The following is a 20,837-nucleotide window of genomic DNA, read 5'->3' on the forward strand; positions in this document are numbered from 1 at the left end:
CAGATCCACGGTCCAATTTCCCAGCGTTTCAGGGGACTCTCTTAGTCCCCAGCCTGGAGTTCCCTTCAATACAAAGTGAAGTTTCTCACTACTGGAAAGGATTTAACCCTCGGTGCTCAAGGCGACAGCTCCGATGTGGTCCTCCAGCTCAGCGCGGGTAGGACAGTTTCTGCCCAGCAGCTCTCCCAGGTCCCCTGCACGCCCTGAGATGTGTCAGAGGGAAAGGATGGGGGGGGGGGGGGGGGGGGGGAACAAAAAAAACCCCAAACTTTACATTTGATTTTCCTTCCCCCGATGCGGGGATTAATTACACACGTTGTCTGGGCACAAACCAACTATCACCAAGCAAAGTCTCACTCCATAAATTTTAAACTGCTAATAATAAGGCTGGACAGGAGTTTTAAAGCTTCAGTAGACAGTTTACAATTAACCTACTCCTGTCAGCTGGAAAATCACCTTACAATGTGATTCCAGTTCACGTCTGACTCACTTTGAGTTAGAAACTGCTTTTGAAACCCAGTAAACGTATCGTGCAGAGCCAGGAGGAAGGCCCGAGGGGCAGAGTTTCAGCCCAAACCTGACCTGACTTTCTCCTACGTTGGGGCAAATTTTTGCCAGGCGTCTGCCAGCACAGCCCTTGGGAGCTGGAAACCAGCCTCCCCAAGTTTTGAAGCTCTTTGGACTCATCCCAGTCAAGTTTTTAATCGTCTGCTCCAAAGGGACAAAAACCCGGCTCAACGCACCTTTGATTTAGCCCTTGCAATGCAAGAGAGGAAGAGGAAGGTGCACATTTTGAAGCCCCAAGCTACCAGAGATGCACAGGGGATGATAACCCAATGCCGTCATGCCGCAGAGCGTAGGACGTGCCCACCACGCCAGCCCTGTCGCCTCCTGACTCTCCGTGGGCTTTTTCCAAGCTGTCTAAACTGGGAGATGAAATCCATGAGCTGGAGCCACCATCCCTGCAGTCACGTCCCAACCGAGCCAAGCCAAGCAGGTACACGTGGACGTCCCTACGGTGGCACGACAACTTACATCACTATAACTCCGTTGTGTCTGATACCCTCTTCTCCCTCTTTTACCAGCTCACTCGCAACCCTCTAAAGATAAAAAACAGACTACAAAGAAAGTACGGAGTTTCTTTAGTGAGCAGCATGTGCATTTAGGGAAGCTTTGGCATCCAAACCAGCTTACTTAGAGCCTACAACCTCACAGACCGAGACTTCGGCCCCTTGTCTTTGGTCACAGCCACAAGGTGAAGCTTCAGAAAGGTCCCATCTGAAATATCTTTAAAAAACCCCAATAGTGAATTGCATTAGTGAGGACTAAGTTGGGGTGGAGGGGTGGGGGGAGACACCCAGTCATTTTCTGTGATTAAAAGGCAAATTTTATTCCTCTAGAAACTTGGAAGCAAATGTGGCGTTGCTATGGTTTCACACCCACTGGCTGGAAATGACAATATTAGCAGGGTGACCTGGTAATTAGAAACTGTGCCCCCAGGTCAGACTGCGGAGAAAATAAAGAGAGATTACGGAGTCCTAAAGACACAGCATAATGCTGCGGGCTCCTGGGCTCCCTACCTTTTATAACCGGCCCATTTAAATGCAGATTATGACTTTCCACCTGGGGCTGCTAATCTGTCTCACAGCCAGATCAAACAATAAGGCATCTCTCCGCACTGTGGGGCCAGGGTGCTTTCGAGCCTGGTCTGTCATCAGGTCTGTCAGTCTGTCTATCCCCCTTTTCTCAGGGTAAAACCCAGACTTTTTCATTCGCAGATGATTATTTTTCCACCCTGGATGTTTACGTCCTCCTCTCCCTCCCCCAAACCCCAACGATTTGGGGCAAACCAGCGGATTTTCCTCTCGGTGATGCGGTGTGAAACAAGGAGAAGCAATCAAGCTCATTAGCATTGGGCTGGCATATCCCTCAATTTAGGGGGAAAAGGATTATGCAGTGGTACTGAGATAGCAGGAGGGTGATTCCCAGGAAGCAGGTGGCTCCTCTCAGCCCAGCATCCCTACCATGGCACGAGGAAGACTCCAGGGCCCAGAGTCACTCCCAGCCCAGCGGACCCTACTGGTCTCAACTGGGTGAGGGTGGGCACATGCATGTCATCCCTGTAGGAGCTGCCTGCCCCAGCCCCTGGGTGATCCCATCACTCCGGCCCTTCCCCGATGAGATGTCTCACGGGAACAAGCAGCATCAGTGTCGACAGCATTTGGAGACCACGTTTCACAGCGACAGAGAAGTCAAACCTCGTGTGTCTGGAACGAGAGGGTGGGATACCTTCACGCCAAAGCGGGGGAAAGTCTCCAGACCCAGCACTTGCTGTGGTCCCCACCTTGCCTTCGCCTTAGCCATCGGCACGATGAGCCCTTCGGCATGCGGAAAAGCCCAAGGAGTCCTACCCTGATAGAGTAAGTGTGGTTCATCCCTGCCACTCTCAGCAGAAGGTTTTTTTAGCTTCGGGTCTGATCAGGGAAAAATCAGCCCAGGTGTTTTCAGCTCTGTTTTCTTTGGTGGCAACTGCTGGTGGTGGCTAGGTGGGGACTGTCCTCACCCAGGACTCGCACGGTACACGAGGAGGTTAGAAAGAAACAACGCAGAAGTAATCCCTGTAAACTGGACATTAAAAATACATCCTGCCTTTTAAAAGCCGACAGAGCAGGTAATGCCAATATCATTAAAGCCAGATGACTACATCAACACCGACAGAGAGTGAAAGGTTTAAGCTCCTTAGACTCTCGCACCTGGCTCTTTAATGCTCTTCGTTTTCACTAAGTGAGAGAGCATTTCAGCGAGGGCTAATAACAACACTACACACTTAGCAGCCCCCATCTGTGCGCCTGTCATGTATTTTCTCACAACCCAGACCAGGTGTCAGGTGCGTGGTCATCAGGCACCTTCTGCAGCTCTTCAGAGAGCGCCAGGAATTTTGTCTGCTTTTCTGAAGATGCCAGACTTAAGGCCTCAAGACCCAGTTTGTCATACCATGAGCCTGTGACAGACCCTGGTGTAACATGTGGGGTTTCTAGGTCCCGCTTCCCCCCCCTCCTTGGATGGGCAGTTACTATCTCTGTCGCTTTATGGTCCTGGAAACCAAGCTCAGACAGCTCCATCCATGACCAGTTTCAAACATTCCCCATTCCAGAGCCACCTCAACCTTCTCAAAGTAGGAAAGAGAAAAGGGAAAACGATGCCCAGAAGACTCAGGAGGAGGCAGCGGAGGATGCTGTCTTCCTCCCATATCCCGTTCTTTGCAAAATGCCAAACATAGGAAGGAAAAGCCAACAGGGGATCCTGGAGAAGAACCCAACTGCCCTTGGGAAGATCAGCCTCTGAAGGCAGCTGTGGGCAAAAACCTTCATTTCCAGCTGCCTTTTCTTCAGTGGTAAAATAGAGATTGCTCCCTGTAGCTAGGCTAGAGAAATAAAACAAGGAGGACAAGCGAGCGCTGCAGCGCAAGGCACTGGGAACATAAGAAAAGCAAGACTGGATCCCCCAAGCCTTCCCACGCACACTTCTGGCATTCAGGCAAATCTGAGCTCTTCCGTGCCTCAGTTTCCCTCTACTGCTTGCCCACCCAAGATCCAGCTGCCCAGCACTGCAAGAACAACTCTCATGTGACACTTGGAAATCAGAGACACCCAATTTTGCACAAGGCGATTGCAGATACCAGCACTGCAGAAGTGATTTCAGTCGCCTTAGTCCTGCGGGCAGCAGGAGCTGCTGAGGCCCAGCACAGGCACGCCTCTTCCCACTGAGAAAAGACCCCAAGAAAAAGCCAAAACTGAACCTTATTAGCTTCATACTTGCCTTCCTCAACCCCTCTGCTGCCTCCCGTCCCCTTTCCTCACCCCCAGTCCTCCTCCCTTCCCAAACTGTCATGGTTTGTTTTGTTTGGGTGGATTTTCTTTTTCTTTTCTCCCCCGCCCCTCACAAACAGATAGTTTTCCCATGGAGATCCAGCCTGCTCTGTGCCTATTAGCATCCTTGTGCATAATTAGAGCCCAAGGCATTGTCATGCAAAGCAGCCTCGGATGACAACACTTCAGCCTGGACGACGCAGAAATGCTGCGAGGAAGTTTCTCACACTGGTTTTAGCCAAGGCAAACTGGACCGTGCACGGGTTTGAGATTTTAATTAATCGATGGGTGCTGGGCTCCCTTCGCAGCCCCACCACTGCACGAGGAAAGAGCCCCAGCCACCTCTGGGCTCCGCTGCACCCATCCAACCATGGGCTTCACGTTTCTGTGTAATACCTTTAGCTCATTAAAATAAATTAAAAACCCCACCCCAGGCAGCCACAGAATCATTTCCCACCAGCCACAAGGGACAACAGGGCTCCATCAGCCTCTCCATCGCAGCAACGTGTCCCTGATGGGCTCTGTCCTCGCTGCTCTCCCTAACAGCTCGCATGCAGCCAAAAAGGCTCAAAAAGCTTTTTCTGCTCCCAGGTCAACGTCTTCAGGGGTCATCATCTGGCTCAGCGGGTCTGGCTTGCTCTAGCTGGATACTGGTAGCATCCCTTGAGAGAGTTCACGCAGCGTAATGATGGTTGGGGGAAAGATGAGGGACCTGGCCCAGGACAATTCAACAGAGAAGGTAGACTCCATGCTGAGCCCCGCTCAGCCAAAGCCGCCCTCTCCCGAAACATTCCCCTTCTCCGCTACCATCTCCCCATTCCTTGAGGAGCAGATGTGAGCTGGTGGGTGCACATAAAAGGCACGAGGACAGAGAAGCCACATTTTCCTAAGGGCCAGAAATACTATAAATTAGGAGGAGCAGATTTTCAGATACCTTCAGCAGAACCAGGGGTAAACATCCCTATCTGCCTACCCCTCTGAGAGCAGCCACATTCACTGTATAGCAGAGCAAAAGAGCAGCTCATAAAAGGAGAATAAAGGTAAAACTATAAGCAGGCTCTAAGAAATACCCGAGCCTCATTTTTAGAAGGAATTTAACTTCCTAATGGGCAAACTCCCATTCACTTGTGGTGGGATTTGCATGCCATGTGCAGCAGTCACTTCTGCAAAGAGTTTAAGAGCCTCCAGTTGAAGGATTTTGCTCCGAGGGAGAACATTTAGAAGCATTTTATCGTCCCCCAAACCATTCACTGCAAAAACACGCCACGTCTACTCCCTCCTGCCCCACACCTGGCTGGGAAGCGTTGCTTTCCAGCACTTTGCAGGCAAACCCGAGCTGCCTGTGGCCACCGAGTTTTTAACTTTCACCACCTCCAGGTTTGTTTTCAGCTGGAACAAACAGCAGCACGGGCAGGCAAGGGACCTCTCTCCTGCCAGCTCGCTGCCCGGGGTCCCAAACTTCCATCCCCGTGAGATCGACAGCCACCGAAGCAGCAGAGGCCAGAGGGTTTTCCTCCAGACCCATCAAACAGAACAAAGCAAACCCAAAATCCTGCCTCCACAGCTGCTCCTGAAACATCAGTAATTCATCCCGGAGCGCTGCCGTAGCTCCAGCGAGCACTGCAGCTCACAGCAGGGCTGGGGGGGAAGACAGTGTCGCAGCAGGGGCTGATCGGAGGTGGAGAGACATCCCAGGTTGGGTGTCCACCCGCTTCCTTAAGACCTAATAAGAAGTCCCCAAAAGGAGCCACCAAAAGGTGAAGAAGCGGCCGAGTTCAGAGCGGTTCTGGGCAGCGCAGTCGGGCGATTGAAATGTGCCGAAACAATTTGGGATGCTTCTGGGAAGGACTGAGATTAACCCACCTGGCAGGTCTAATCCTTCCTCAAAGCAGCACCCTGCGAGCACTTTCCTCCCCAAACACTAGCCCCTCTGCTCCTGCACCAGCTGAAGTGGATTTTGGCACCGAGATCTCAACGTCTTTTCATATCCCTTGACGTGCTTTGCCAACTTTTTCTCTAACAGCAACAAGAACGCTTTTGATACAGAAATTTCAGAGAAAACCTGTGGGAAATGGGGGCTGCGGGGAAAGGACAGCATCTGCTTTGAACCACCTCTGGTTATTATTTTTGCCATTCTTTGCCCTCCCTCACACCAATTCCTGCTCAGCGAAGGACAGGGTTGCAAGCACCATGCATATAACACCACGGAAAGCTTCCCGACGCACGGAAGACGGGACCTCGCTCTACCTGAGCAACCCAGAGCTTTCCACCCTTCGGACCACAGGCATCGCCCTGACTCAGGCTCGCGCTGCGGCGGGTTGACTCACAGCAGTTGTGGTCTCGGAGGAGGTATCTGGGAGGTTCCTGAGGTGCCCTGGGTTTAACCGTTAACCTCCGAGCTCCGCTCTTTTGGTTTCACCCTGGGAATTTGCCCTCCCTCAAAGCAGAAAGCAGCTGCATTTAAAATGCGGCTGCAGAAGCGAGCGGGCGTGAGTCAGCGAGAGGAGGACGGGGATGTCTCCCGACCGCGTCCCCGGAGGATGCCAACACCCCGTATCTCCAGCTGACCGACCCCGCAGAGCTACGCCAGTCACAAAACAAGTGATTTCAGCCAAAAACACAGCTGAGGGCCACCCTGTATATCAGCGAGTCGTTAAAGGCTCTGGTACTCATTAACAGTCCCGCAGGGCTGTGTGTGCCTGTGTAACCTCCCTCCCCCCCGCATGACCCTTCCCTGAAGGGGAAGAGAGGAAAAAAAGCTGCGGTGAAGGAGCCGAGGGTGGTACAAACACCCACGTGTCCCTCCCCGTGTCTTCTCCTGCTCCCACCCACCCTAAAACGATGAGAGCTCAGCCGAGGGGACACCGTGACCAACCTAATACCGATGGACTGGTGAATGCCACGGCTGATGGTGGAGCTGCCTGGTGGGTGCAAACACTGGACACGGTGCTAGAGCAGCAGCAGGGAGACCGCTTCAGCCACAAGCCCCCAAAAAAAAAAAATAATAACGAGACGGATCCTCTTTGAAGGTGGCATCATTTTGCTCAGCCGTCTCCGGGGGCTTTCTGCTCTGCTCCCCGCATGCAGGCAAGCCACCGAAATGTCCACCACGCCAACGGGCCGGAGGAAACCCCCACCTCCGAGGATGCTCGGGGCCAGGGAAGGTCAGGCATCGCTCCTGGCTGGAGCTCCCCGGCATGTTTGCTTTGCTTGCCCCCAGACCCTGCCGCAGCAAGGCGGGTAGAGCCGGCAGCTGGGGCTGACCCAGCCAGTGACCCCTAACCAGCCCGGCCGAGCCCCTGATTGCAACCTTCTGGAGGGGACAGCAGGTTTAATGCGCTCCTCTCGGATAGGGAGCATGCCAAAAATCGCTGCCAACAGCCCTTCCCCTCCAGGTTTGGATGGTTCGGTTGACAAGAGCCTCCTGCGAAGGCGGGCGAGGAATGGCAGAGAGGAGGGAAGCAGGGCACGGCGTCCGGGTGCAAATCTCGGAGCGTTTTCTAGGCATGAAATTCAGCTCGGATCGCAGCTCTCCAGGGACAGCCACCGAAGGCAAGCCGGCGGCAGAGCCGCAGAGCAAATCCAGGTTTGCTGCCCGTACCTGCTCCTGCCGATACCCTTCACCGGACCACCGCTGCAGGGGAGGTGGTGGCCGGGGAAGTGTCCTGGAAATGCCTCTGGTTCACCAGGATGCTTTTCCAGTTCCCTTTCAGGAGAAGAGATCGCTGATCCCTTTCACAACTCTTGTTATTTTTAACAGTTCTTTGCCAGCGAGATCTTTGTTTTTCTTCCTGTAAGGTTTCTTGCCTGGGAAATGGGTTTGCAGCAGGACAAGAGCTCACTGGGGTAGATCACACATGGTCGTCCCATCACAGAACAGAAAGGGGTTGGAAGATAGAGTAGAAAAACGCAAATTCCCCATATACCCCTAGACAGCCGCTCTCTGCCCCATTCATTTTGGAAAGTGAAAAAATAACCCAAAGAAATTAAATATTCCCTAAAGTTAAACCTCCAGCACACTTTAACTTTCAGCAGTTCAGAAAATGACAAGTCTGTGTTTAGACTTTCTCCTAATTCATATTTTATACGGGCCTCTCATAATCCATAGTCAATCCATCTTCCTTCTTATTTGTTTTCTCTTTCCCCCTCCTTTTTTTCTTTTAACCTGTTTAATCCTTTTAAGTTCAAGGATTTGAAAAGTAAATACTATAAAAGATGAAAGGTGCGTTGGAGGAAATCAACTTTGATAAGAGGCTTTTATGGCTTGTAAACCTTATTCCGGCCCTTTGGCTTGAAAGGCAACACTAATTTTAAGAGCCTTATGCAAGCCTCACGTTGAGCTTAAAAAAAAAAAATCTTGCCAGCCTAGAATTGATAGGCACCTGGCTAAGGGTCTTCTCATCACAGCATGCTGAAGGCTTGCCAAAAGTTGGACAAACAACAGGGCAACTCTGAGCTTTTAATTCGCTTGCAAGAATCCACTCAACAGGCAAAGCAACTTTTTAAAGGAGAAAAAAAACCCCTAAATATTAAGATTAGTACCACAACCCTGAATAAATTGCTGCTGTGATACTCTCCTTAGCTTAAAGCATTGCACCTCCAAGCCACCCCTCCAGAGCAAGGCAGCCAGCAAGCTCCGTGCCGTGGCCCCGTGCCCGGGTGAAAGCAGCACCGAAAGCGTTAAACAGCCCCAGCTCCACTTCACGGACAGGCTGCAGCTTCCCCCGTCGCCAGGACCTGGGTGCAGTTAGGTCACGGCTTGGCAGAGCTGCTCCTGCTCGGGGCGGAATCGCGGAGAGCGCAGGTTGCGCAAGAGGAGTGTTTGGAGACCGAGATGTGTTCTTTGACAGTGTAAACACACGACTGCATCAGTTGTTTGAACACGGGCCACGAGATTCGAAAGGAAACGTCTGAGCGGACAGACCCGAGCTCAGGACACCACCTCTGAGCGGTGGGTGTCCCATTCTAGGTACAAAGTGCTCAGGCTGGGACCAAAGAGCCACCACCTTCTCCTCCAGCAAGCCCTTGGCGTTGGGTACCACCAGCAACGCCATTCCCCCCAGTTATCGGTGGGTGACTGCAAAGTGGAATCGCTTCCACGTGGTCTCTGGAGGTGACCGGCCACCGCTCAAGTCAAACACCCAGCGTCAGACCGGGCTTTTACAATTGCTCTCGTCTCCTTTGACGAGCGAGACAGCTTGCTTCTGCACAAGGTCCTGGCTGCAAATCACTCCGAAATGGATTGCTGCTGGGGGCTGAATAATTATGCCGGGAGAGCGAGCGGCTGCAATCATCATTACCTATAATGCTGCTTGTACGGAGACAGGCTTGGCACTAATTCGCATCACGTGGGAGGCTCATGCAAAGCATTATTATGAGGGAAATTAGCTGCAATCCAGAAGAGGAATATCTACCAGGAGACGGAGGCTGGTTCCTCGGGACGCTGCTCTTCCTCGAGGGGCAGGGAGGTTCAGCGGTCTCCCGGTGTCACAGTGCTGGAGAAAGACCAGCCCATTAGGTGAGGGAGAGGAACTCGCTGAACATCAGGTTCTCATCTTTCAGATACAAGGCTGGAGTCTCCTTTTAGTGGCACAAAGGGTTTGAATTTAGTGACATTTACACAGATTCCCATGGAGTCTGGAGCAGACGAGGAGAAGGTTATCTCCACCACCCCATACCACACGTGGTGATGTGCTCTTGGCCATGTGCAGGGACAAATTGGCACCTTCCCCACGCTATTTCTGTGTGCCTTGCATACTGGGTCCCATCCCAGCTTAAGGCTTCGAGCCAAGTAACTATAATAAAAATCCCCTCCCAGAAACATACACTGTTTCCACATATCCCCAAAGCTGGAGAGGAGTTTGTTGATCAGCTCCTCTGAAGTTTTAGCCCAAATCTGTGTCAAGAGCTATCACAAAAGAAGGGAAATTATAAAAATTCTGCTCCGCCACCACACGGTTTTCCCAAGCTTTGGGTCAAGTCCTGCATGTGGTTTTGGGACTGCCCGGTGCAAGAAAGCACAAAGAAACTACAATCATTTTTCAGCCAAGCTCAGTGCAAAGCTAAAACGTTGAGTCCTCAATGTCACTGAAGGACAGTGCAACGAGCTCCAACACCCCGGCACAGGGAACGGCTTTGATGGACCCAAACTAATGGGATCTGTGGGAGTTTTGCACATAGCCTCTGCTGCTGGGTGCTGCTAACGAGCAGCACGTTTAGCATGAGCAGGCTGAAATCTGGGCTCTGCTCTGCACAAATGGGAAGCAACAAACAGGTTTTAACTTAAATATTTTCCAGTCTAAATAAGCAAAATGGATAAAGGGTGTGAGACAATGTGACAGGCGGAAAGTGCAGACTTAGAGAGCTTAAGGGATTTACCCCAGCCACCGAGTGGGGACTGAAAGCTGGATTTCTGGATCCCGGACCAGTTTGATCCCAAACCCCTTCATGCACCACTGCGGCGGCCGTCAGGATCCGTTCCTCCACAAAGTCAAATCCGACTGCAATTCTAATCGACCTGCTTGCAAGCACCAAACCAAATATCAGTACAGATGCTATGTGGGAGCACTGCAAACCCGCCGCTCACCCCGGGGAGGAACAGGGACTGCAGCAGCCGAAGGTGTTGAGATCCTGGAAGAAACGCTGCTGGGACACAGAAGTCCGTTCCTGAGGAACGGACTTTTGGAGCTCAACCTCACCCATGGGGCTCTTGCATTTATTCCCCTCATTATTTACTTTGTTTTGTTTTGGTTTTTTTTTACTGAAAAGCAAAACTGTTTGTAAACACTGTAACCGAGCAGTTTTCACAACTGAAAAATGCTTCCAGCAGATCTAAACTGCAGAAACTGTTTCCACTACCGATCCTAGATCTCCTGCAGATCTGCAAACCCGTGAAGCATCTTGTTAGTATGCTGGACCGAAGAAACACAGTGGGCTAGAAATTACAACAGCGAAATCAGCTCAGATTTTTTCCATTATCCAGGCTGAAAAAATGCCAGTAAATAATAACAATAATGAAAATAATCAGGGGAAAATGGCTAAGGACTTTTTCATAACCGTATGTAGGAGAGTTATCTTGGGAAAGACTTTCCATCTCAACCCAGATGTCAGGTGTTACACCACGAATCCTTACCAGACCCAGGCTCAATTTTCAAGGTCTTTTTGGTTTTTTTTTTGAGTGAACCAGCAATAGAGTTATTGTTTCATAGCAGTGCTAAGCGACACCCAATCGTCAGCTAATTTTCACTTGGGAAGCGCTTCAGGTGAGCGGGAAGCTGAAGCTCAGAGCTGCGCTCAGGCGGGAGAGGAGGAGATGAGACGCAGCACACGCTGTCCCCGTGCCACCTCCAGCAGGAGGACGGGGACAGGACGCACACACTCTGCTGCCACTCGCCGCATCCCTCTTCCAGCCAGATGCAGAAACCCCAGGAGCCGTCAAGCTGTGTGAAGATGAGGTGGGAGAAAAGCAGCCTCCGCTCACAGGACACAAAACCTCAAACCTTTCGTATTAAAGAACTTTATGGCCAATACGATGTCTTTGTACCGCAAACGTCATCCTATGGGGACTCCAGCCTGCTCCGCGATAGTCCCCCTCTCCTCACTCAGCAACACCAGCGACCAACTAATGTTACACAGGAGAAGGAGAGGCAAACCTAGCAGCTGTTTTGTTAAGCAGCCCCACACTGCAAATGCAATTTGCTAACAGTCATTACAACGTGCCTGCAACATTTGGCCACCAGACTTGCTCCTTATTTGTTTTTAGAGAAGGAACGATTGCTCAACAGCTGTTGTGTAGGCCTGGTTAGCCAAAAAAAAAAAAAAAAAAAAATAATAATAATACCCTACCCTAAGCACATCTCCAGGGATACCAAGTGGTTTTTCCACTTATTTATACACCACCAGTAGCACCAAGGGATTCTTACCAAGATCAGGCCCTTGACATACCAGCCCTACACGGAGGGAGAGGAGCCACCCAGCCCCGCGGGAATGTAGACTGCGAGGCAAGGAGCGAGGAGAAGGAAGGACTGTCCTCCCCACGCTGGGACGTGCAGCACAGAGTAGCCAAAGAAGTCACCCACTGCCATAACGGGTGGCCGTGGCTCAGCTGGACTTCAATTTCCAAGTTCTGAGTGCCCAAAGGAGGAGAAAACACTTCCCCAGCTCACAGGGCTGTTTCCAATAAAAATGAGCATCCAGGGGGAGCGGCTGCCTGTGCCTCCCCAGTTGCGGTCACGCTTCCCGGACCCATCCATCCAGCGGTGCAGGAAGCCATTGGGGCCAAACCAAGGAATGAGGTAAGGAGCCCAACGAGCCTAGGAATAGCAGCACAGACACTTGGACCACGTGTGCATCTTGCACGAGTCCTTGGCTGAAACCAGCCCTGTAGTCCAAGAGCTGGTTTGACTCATTTGAGACCTGGAAGGTACCCAGAAGCAGGGAAAACGCACACACAAGTTGTACGAAGGGATGGGCAAAGCTCCTTTGAACTTCACAAGCCCTTAAAATCTTCTGTCTCAAATATTGGGAGGAAGAGCCTAGTTATAATGACTTTTTCTTACATTTGAAGCAGTCGACATGCCCTTCCTACTTAAAAATTAGGTTGGAGAAACACAGCTGCTTACCCACCTGTCTTCCAAAGGTCTTTATGCCCCACAGACCCACCAAGCCAACACTGGTCCCAGAAGCCTTTTCACCCAACAGATCAGCACCTTTTTGGGCAGGAAAAGTATCGGAAACGGGTCTCTGGATTTACAGTTTTCCGCTGCGGCAAGAGGGGACGGCACGACAAGCATCCCCACTCTTCTGCAAGAGCATCGTGTCACAGTAATGTCACGGTTGGCACCTTAGTCAATAAACCAAATAATGGACCGAATACCTCCAGAGCGAACACAGTGAGCTACGAAATGGCTCTGCCCTGGGAAGAGACCACATCGTCTGTGGACCAGACACAGAAACACTTGAAACACACTCTCTCAAGCACTTCCACGAACACAGTCATGCCCGAGACCTTCCTTCCTCTGCTCCTCCCAGGATCAGCTGCCGAGAAAGGCCAGAGCTGCCTCAGCTGGCCAGGGAAGCCTGTCTGCAGGTCACCGCATAGAGCCCTTGCTCATCCTTCGGGACTCGGGCAGGTTTGCACATCTGGCCCCGCTTCTTTCCCAGAATCCAGCGCCGTTGCACAGACACAACGCAGCAATCCGGCCCCACGTTCCTATACTCGCTCTGAAGACGGCATGCGCCAAAGTACCTCGTATCAAAATTAACCCCCACGTAATGGCAAAAAAAAAAAAGTACAAAAAACTTCAAAGATTTTATGAAGAAAATAATGAGCCTTTTATCCTAAATTAAAATCCTTTTCTTCCCTTTTCCAACACAGCAGGACTTACACTATCTCCAAGTCTGATAAATAAAAAGAGCTTTCATGTCAAAAAGGCTATGTATTTATGTAGGTATCTCGAGCAACCTTTAAAATGTTCTTTTAATTAGCAGAAGTTTCCAAAGCCTGAAGTTACACCAAAACTTTCTTCATGAAGGTGCACTGTTGCCAAATTAGCAGAGGTGGCACCATGCCGATTTTTTACAGTACATCCCAGAGGAGGTGAGTCTCCATGAGTCTACATGGGCTCCCAGCAGGACGTAATGCAGACTATGGCTTCAAATGGCAAGAAAGACAGGGATGAGGAGAAAGCAACCCCATATTGTAGCAATCTTCTCTTCCCAGTCATTAATTGCATCCTGCTGGCACAGCCCTCTCAAAATCTGGTCCTAAAACATGTCAAACACACTTCCCTCCTCCGAACACTTGTTAAAGAGGTTTTAACCTCTTCACTCCTGAGTCCCAAAGAAGTCTGCTGCATCGGAGGAAAGAAGCTGGAGAAGAGGTCCAGGGGAGCAGGACTCAGAGGTCACCAGCCAGCGTGAACCTCAAGTGCCTAACTTCCTTCTTTTGCAAAAAAAAAAAAAAAAAAAAAATAAAAAAAAAAAATGGGGAGGGGAAGGGGGCAGATGCCTTTGCCGGGATGAACACTGGTGGGAACCCACTCCTGCTTCTCAGCTTTGGGAGGATATGGTCCCTGTTGGGGGTCGTCTAAGATGAAAGAGCATTTGACATTTTCAGACCAAAGGGTCCTATTTTTATTTTATTTTTGAGGGCCACATGCAGTCAAATGCCTTTAATGGTGCTAGAAACAGATGGGCCACCGTTTTCTTTGCTCATACAGAGCGCCAGACACAAAAATACCACTGAAAAATGAGGAGTAAAAGCTTTCCCTTTTTCATTTACCATTTCTGCTCCTTTCTAGCTCCTGGAGACTGGCACTGAGCAAGGAAAGTGGCCGGAGTGGTCAGCAACCGCCTAAGGCCAAGGTGTCTCCAAGGGAAGAATGACGCCACAGAGGAGCCAGGAGATTGGAAATCAGGACAACAAACTGGGTTCAATTCCCAGTTTTAAGACTTTTGCAATGTGCAGACTGCCTGGACCAGACTTATCTCAGGCCTGTGTTGCTTCAGCCTAGCTGCACCCACTTTCCCCGAATCATCAGTGGAGAGAGGTCAGCACGGCTGAGGGGTGTGGAGGTCCGGGTCCCCGTGGGTTTTTCCACATCACGTGCTTTTCTCCCCAGAGCTCTCCAGGGGAGCTGAAACGGCAGAGACAGCCACTTCCAAGAACGGCTTTTTTTTCCAAGACTACTTCCAGCCATCCCTGTTAAAAGGGATGACTTAACCCTGCTCCGTATTCAAGACTGTTGAGCAAAAACAGAAGAAGCAACAGGTTAGTGTTGTTCTGGACAGGAGTCAAACCCTGCCAGCTCTTCAAGTGAAGGAATATTTCTCATTTTTAATAAGAAACCAAATGAAAATTTTCAAAGCTTTCCAGCTGCTTGATTTTTGCTTTTGCAGTTCTTGGGATTATTTTTCCCCTTTTTCCTTTACTGAGGCAACAGAAGGAAAGGAGGAGTGAAGAAGTAAAAGGGAAACCACAAGAAAGGGGGAAGGATTGAGGAGAAGCCGCTGAAATATCAGAAAACTCAAATCCAATCTTTTCTCCACAAAAAGGAATTAGAGAGGTTTCAGGAAAGAAAGGATCAAGCTTTGGTTGAAAAATTCCAACCAGGCTAATTAAAATAACCTGCGAGCCTTTTGCTCAGGGATGGTCCCGAAGGTCCGCATCCCACACCCAAGCTGCAGCCCTACGAGAGGGCAGCCCAAAATCTCCGGCTCCACGTGCGTGAGGCACATTATCATGTTTGGAAATGCGCGAGACCTCTCCTCTCTCTCCCCTCCTTCCTCCTGGAGCATTGTATTACTACCATTTCTGCACGAAGCGTGCAGCCAAAGCAAACACAGATTCCTGGAGCCGACTCTCGGGAGAGCAGCTGCACAAAACTGGCAGCCCACATCCTTCGGGACCCCCTCTTTGCCGTCATCCCCGTAGGCCACGTGCGCAGAAGGCTCTCCCGGCTGCGTCCATGTGCTCCGGAGCCGGGTTCTCACTGGCACATAAACCCATCAGCCGGGGTTGCGGTCCCACAGCTGGAAATGCAAATCCAGCTCCTCCAGCATCAAACCCCCCACAGTCTCCTTCCACCCCAGCTGCAACCCCCCATGGCATCGATGGAAATATTAGTTCTTGTAACACAGGGTAACTTTAAGCATCAATCTGTTGTGAGCTCCCCAAACCCAAATATTACCTCCTTCACTTTCTATCCGAATGTGCTCTGCAACGGGCAAGACACATCTGCCTCCTGCCCCAAAGATAAATCTATTTCAGGATACCTGTGGCATAAAAGTCATCCTCAGACTTTTGGCCAAACCAGCCATTGCCCATCATTTCTCCAGTGAGCTACCTGCACTGGAAACCACTCGTCCAGCTCTTCCCAACTAGACATCACAGCGTGTTTGCCTTCACCAGACAAGCGCCCATCCCGAGAAGTCACAGAGCTGGGACTACGATCACACAGAGCTTCAACTTCCCCTGAATCAGTCCATACCGAGAACCCTTTCTGTGAGCCTGCTAAGGATGCACAGCAAAATTCCCAGGCAAAATAAAAAGCAAGAACAGGAAAAAAAAAAAAAAGCTTATGTGCAATTGGGATTGGGAAGCCTCAGATACAGACAGCTCTTTGGAGTTACAGTCTTTGCCCTCAGCCTGCCTGTACATTCGTACGGACAGGTACTCCAGGTGTGGCCCTCGGGGGGTGGTCACAAATTTGGACATGCAGGTGACTGCTGGGAAGGCTCCTGACATCTCCCAGGGGACAATATCCCGATGCCTGTCCCAGGAGAATACAACCACCCCGTACACACAGTCCCAGCAAGCCGGGCTGGGAGCTGCTGCCCCTCTGCCCACAAGAGGGGAGCTGGAGGAGTCACACAGAGCCTGCCTGTGGGAACACATTACCAAGCCAGAATAAAAAAATAACCCAACCCTCAAAAGAAGGGGGGGGGGGGGGACGACGGACAAAATATTGGGAAAAACAAATGAAAAATGGCTAAAGAGACCCCACTGAAATGTATTTTTATCAACAGCTCCAGGGCTTCGCACAAGGAGGCACGTTCAGTCTCCAGGCTGGCAGTACCACCCCCGCAGCACTGGGAGGGCATCCTCTGCCCTGGGGCTGGGCAACCAGTGCTTGGCCTGCACAGACGTCCTGCGTGCACATACTTCACCTCTATCTGCACGATTAGGGCAGAGGGAGGTTTTTCCATGATCTTTGCAAAAGCAATTTTGAAAACAAACCAGTTTAAGTTTTCCGCCCTGGGATGGAGGGAGAAGGCTGGCCAGATGCTGAGGCAGAGACTCAGCTGCATCCAAGGGAGCCACGTTAGCAGAGAGAAACCAGCCCCTTCTTCCCGACACTTTTTCTACCATTGTGGGAAACCAACTGACTTTCATCCGAAAAGCAAGGCGTAACCAAGCATTTCCAGTTTCCAGCCCTGCTCTGACAGCACCTGTAGAAAACAGTTGAAACAAGCACTCCTTCCCAGGAACAGAAATAGATTTTGGTCCAAGAGCTATTTTTACTCTCTCCAAAAATATTTTGACAAAAACCATTTGCATCATCTCTGACACTTCCTCTCACAGACGAGGTATTGCGAGAACAGATCCGCCCATGGTTTGAGGAGGAATTTGAGAAACAGCCGTCTTTGGCAGAAACAGAAAGCCCAAAGGGATGGAGAGCCATCACAACAAGGGGGCAGGTATCACCCAGGGCTTTCCGAGATCCTGAAAAGCAGCGATGAGCCCAGGCAGCCCACACCAGGGTTGGCAGCAGTGGGATGGGAGTAGCTTGGCTCAGGTAGAAAGCAAGTTTCCCAGCACTGCACCTGGTAGAAAACAGGGCTGAGAAGGAAGAGCTGCCTGCTATAAATTTCAGCCTGGGTTGTCAGGCTGGCACTGTTCACCGTCAGCATTGTTTCCTTTAATAAAATAAAATTTAAAAAACCCCAAACACACACAAAACCAGCCGATATAAATCCTATTTCCTCCCTTTTGAACTTAATCATAGCCAAACTCCATTTTCCCTTCTCCCACTGCACAGTCACACTGTTGCAGCCCCCCCAGACCCACCACCACGCTCCACGCCAAGATCCCCTGACCCAGCCCCAGGGCGCAGAGCGAGCCACCAAGGACCAAATACAGGCAGCGGATGTGTCTCCAACCCACAGGGTCCCCAGGCTGCCCAAAACGTTAAGGAAAAAGGCCCCAAGTCACGTTTGCAATACGTCAGAGGACAAAGCGGTGGGGAGAAGAGGCTCCTTCCATCCTGAGCAACCAGAGGACACCCTGAAGCACGCGATTAATAGAACACATGTGGTGTAACTCGGCGGTCTGGTTACCTTTCAGATACCCTGGAGACACCAATGCACTTGATGACAACTCACACCTCTCAGCTCGACTTTCTACTTTCAGAGCTGCTCGCATTCAGCGATGACTTAGATACGGAGGAGCGTCGGAGCCTGGTTTTCTCCTGCCCCACACCTTGCTCACCCCAGACCAAAAGGGAGATAAAACTCCCCCCAGGGCAGGGCAGTTACGTGCTCTTTCTCCTTCCACCACGGCGAGCAGCTGCGAGATTGAAGGGAGCAGCTCCCTGCGCCCTCCCTCGTGAGAAATTAATGCCGAGCAGATACCGCTCTGCCGCGTAGCTGGGGAGCAATTCCATCCCTGTTCCTTTAGGGAAAAGCCCCATACTGAAGAAATCCAGTTGCCTGGGACCCTCTTCAACACTCCCTGCTCGGAAGTCCTTCCCTTACTTGCTCTGCTGCGTCACGCAGCTACAACGTAAAAAGAAAATACTCATTTTCTGCAGGAGTTCCTGGACCTTTGTGCCCTTCCCCGACACAGGGACCCCGCCAGCTCTGCAGATGAGGGGCTGCCCTGTGGTGCTCTCTCAAAACACTGCCTGGTCTTCCCCAGGAGGTAGCACGGTGTCAGTGGATGGTGAGGTTAGAAGGCTCACTGAAAAATCTCACAAGCCTCCCCCCAATCCCTCAGCTGACCTCACCTTAGCCTCCCACTCTTCCCCACATATCTTCTCCTCTGCCAACAGCACCAGCATCAATTTTCCAGGCCAGAACCTGCTCTCCTGGCCATGTTTCAGCTGGATCAACCACCACAAAGGGCCCGTTCAAGCGGCAGCCTCCTGCCAGGCTCAGAGATGGCAAAGTCTGGGTGGGCGAGTGACACAACACCCCAAAAACCCACCAAAATCAACCCAGGGATCCATGGTACCATCGTACAGCCGTCCCCCTGAGTCTGCCCCGACCCACGCAGCCAAGTGAGCTGAACCACACGGTGGTTTGGAGACGTGGACCGATGACCACCAGGGAGTAAGGAAAGAAACCTGCCAAATACCACGTGCTGGAAAAGCTCGGCAGTTTCAGTTGCCTCGACTGACGCTTTGCCAAGGACACCCTCTTTTCCCTTCCCTCTGCGGTATTTCACACCGAGCTCCAGGTCTGGAAGCCAAACTGGAACCGCCTCAGCCTGCCTGGTTTAGGGTTGACTGCTCAAGTTTTCCCAACCTCCTCACAGCTATGCTGAGCAGCTTCCCTGAATTCCCGTAAACGTTTTGGCCAGCCTGGTCTGAATTAAGGGTTTACAGAAAAACCTGAGTGTGGGTGCTGAGGCTTGGAATTGGCCACAGCTCTACTTTGAGCTAGTCCTGGTGGCTCTTGAAGTTGGAAGACCAAAGAGAAAAAAAAAAGGGGGGCGCTGACAGAGCCAAGTAGGGAGAGATGAATCATGCCACTTTGGGTAAGTTGGGGATGATGGGGCAGAGAAAAAAAAAAAAAAGTATATCATTTAGTACGGGGTCACATCTTCAGCCAAAAACTGACATATGCTAACAGAGGAATACCGAAGTCCATAACACATCAAGTCCCTTTCAGCAACACGCTTGGGAGAAATAAGAATTGCTCAGAAGCTGGGCTCTGAAGGAGGTGTTAATCCATCTTCAGCCTGAAGCCTACCACAGTCTCACCTGGGAAGCCAGACCACCCCGGGGGCATTGCAGTTCCCAAGCCTTACGGGTCAGGGGTACCCTGGGGTGGGTTTGTCCTGCAGGAAACCCACCTCCCTTTGGATGAGGAGAGACCAGGGAGAAAAAACCCCATCCCACAGCCACGCAGAAGTGTGAACAGGGGGTGAACATCACTGTGGAAGATGATGGGGGGCATTGGACTGCCCTGCCAGCACTACAAGGAGAAGGAGAGCTGACACCCCCTCCACCCCCCCACTCGGCAGGGATACAGCCACACTGCAAAGAGCCAAATTCATCCGGAACCTAAATTCTCGCCTAATCGATGCAAGGATCTTTGCTTTCCCGGTGCCAGCCCCGCAGCCGTCGCATCCCGTTGGTACCTGGGATGCTCCCAGCAGGCACGGCCGCAGCGTCTGCCTTTCTCTTTCCCTTTCCCCTTCCCTCCGCAGGCAGGCCCTCGGTTTTTCCCCGCAGCGGGAGACCAAGGCCCATTAGACAAGGCCTGATTGCTCCTCCTCACCTCCCCCGTGACACAATCGAGTGCGCATACAAGGCAGAACAAAACAGTGACAATTGGTGACAAATGGACTGCACAGCATCCCGTGGCCCCGTCACCAGGGAGACCCTGGCCAAGCATGGGCGGCCGTGATTCGGGGACGGCAGAGGGGACACAGGTGCTGGGAAACCGGTATGGACCCATCTGCTAATTGCACCCGCCGGAGCCGACGAGGGCAGAGCCGCTGCGGGCTGCCCCAGCCTGCGCGAGCACCAAGCCCCGGCGCAGGAGAAAGGACTGCAACCCATCAGGCCAAGCCAGCTCTGCCTCTCCCGGGTCATCCCCCCTTTAATAAGGGTAATTTTCCAGAAGTATTTTCCCAGGTGAGAATAGTGGTTTGACAACAAACAGAAAGGGGGAAAGGGTTTAACCGTTGCTAGCACCGGCCCAGCAAGAATCACCAAGCACATTTCCAATGCTAAACAACACAGCTCTGTGCTGGACATTGTATCCCCAGCCCCACTTTGCCAGGGAAGAAACCGAGGCCAAGAGAGGGAGAACGACGCTTGCTCTCAAGCTCTTTGCTGGCAGAGCCAGAAATCTCTTCCGGGAACATCTTGGAGTGACTCAATGCCTTTTACTTTCAATGCAAGTGATGTAAATGCCCCGCAGCCAGCGTGGAAGCACTTCACGCTCACCCAGGGCTGCAGACATTCTCCAACACTCCAAGCATCAACAAAACTGGACGTGCGGTTTCTGATATTCCGCCTCCCTCCTCCAAGGCAGGGGCAAACGTTGCCCCGGATTGGGCTTGTTTGAGTTGTTTCCCACTGAATACCTGCAGCAGACACCCAGAATAGCCACGCAGCAGCAACAGCCCCTGGAAAATGACTTTTCCTCTTCCCTCCCACTGCCTCCAACAGAGTTGTACATCTGCAGTTTTATTCTCTGCAGTCCCCCTTCGCTGCAGTGACTCTCAGGAGAGGT

This window comes from Accipiter gentilis, chromosome 10 (assembly GCF_929443795.1).
Source record: "Accipiter gentilis chromosome 10, bAccGen1.1, whole genome shotgun sequence".
In the NCBI taxonomy this organism is placed as follows: Eukaryota; Metazoa; Chordata; class Aves; order Accipitriformes; family Accipitridae; genus Astur; species Astur gentilis.